The sequence below is a fragment of the Nansenia antarctica genome, assembly GCF_963989245.1.
Source record: "Nansenia antarctica genome assembly, chromosome: 6".
Taxonomy (NCBI): Eukaryota; Metazoa; Chordata; class Actinopteri; order Argentiniformes; family Microstomatidae; genus Nansenia; species Nansenia antarctica.
In genome coordinates, this window is record NC_137676.1 from 26821432 (window position 1) to 26823148 (window position 1717).

A 1717-nucleotide genomic window follows, 5' to 3' on the forward strand; every position below is an offset into this window, starting at 1 on the left:
GGACAAAACGCACACCTGAAGCCACTCCTGCCAATTAGAGGGAGAGAGAGAGAGAGAGGGAGAGGGGGAAAGAGAGAGAGAGGCACTGCCCACTACCTAGAGGTAGAGGGCGTGACAAATGCCTCTCCTACTAACAGTGGTGTAACAATCTTTGAATCTACTGCAGACTTGAGTATCCCTAACCAAAACAATTGTGGGGGAAAACAAAACTGGTGAAGGCCTGAAATGGCTACTTTTTTCCCTACATGAAATAAAACACAGCTTAAAGGACTGCAGGTGTTGTATTCAGGTGCTATGTAGTCTGACGGACATGGCTTACAGTAGACTTACAGTCTGAAGTGTAGAACATGAAATATGGAACACAGGCATGTTAAATCAATACTGATCAATTAAAGTATTCAGTACTGCACATTGTTCAAGTGTATGTATATGCATTTGCCAAAAAAGTAATGAGGAATAATTAGAGGCCTCATGCATACAATAATTTAACAAGAACAAAAAAGCAAAATGGGGGAAATATTACTGAAAATAAGCAAAATTATCTGCCAACAGAACAGGAAAATTCCACTTGCCAAACTAAGTAAAAGCTATCTTAGAACGAGTGCATGCCAGACAAAAAACATATATTGCCTTGAATTAAGATATTTCATCTAGATTAACTTTTTGCAGTGTAAGGGAGGATTCGTAGGGTGGTTCTGGAAGGTGGAGATTTTGCATTTTGTCAAACACATCTGTTTCCTGCAATGTAATACCATAATCCTAATGCCTAGTTTAATGTCTAAAAAACATTGTATTTTCCAGAAATTCTTTGCTCCTTAAATATAATCTTATTTAGTTTCTTCATGTTGTAATGCTGCTACTGAATAATGCAGGAGCTGCAGTAACCTATTTATAAGAATATGCACATTTGCTATGCCTGTAGTAGATATATAATAATAATAATAATAAATTAGAACATTGGAACTTTGTTCAAACTTCAAATCTGTCGGCAATCTGTGCTGAACATCATTGTATTTAACTGTCTGACCAATTCCTACAAAGCAGAGGTTTGCTTTAAGTACCCCCCGGGAAAACAAAGTTATAACGCCTACAACATGTCCTGGACTTCATGTGTGGGTGGGAGGCCTATAACGTTTTCATAATGAGTCAATTATACTATCCTATAGAGCCTTTCGTATCCACAGACAATAGTGCCATGATTTATGTAAAATAACATCAAGGTCTATTAGATTGGTTGTTTATCTATCCAAGCCTACTGCTACTGTGTTTCTGTGTCCTGTTGATGTTGTTGTACGCAGTTGTCTGTTAGTTGTTTTTATTTTCACTTGTTTTGCCTGTTTTAACCTGCTGTGGCTTTCGCTCTTGTATTATGTTTTATTGTGTTTCTTCCTTGTTATGTAAAACACTTTGTGACCCTTGGTCTGGGAAAGGTGCTGTATAGATACATTTTACTTACTTGTTCGATGATGACCAATGATAACAATCGGAGAATCAAAGATGAACTATAGATGCTTTGGTAACATAGGCCTACTATACGATCCCTGATCATAACCAAGGAAGAGTGGCGACTCCACCTGGTGGCGTTTAAACCGAAACGGGTCCATTGTGGTCTTCCACAGCCAACAGGGGAAGCTAGGCTTCATGTGATCCGGACTGAAGCGGATTAGACCAGAATCTTTGTTGTCGGCCATCCAAATTAAAATTGAAAAAATAATCT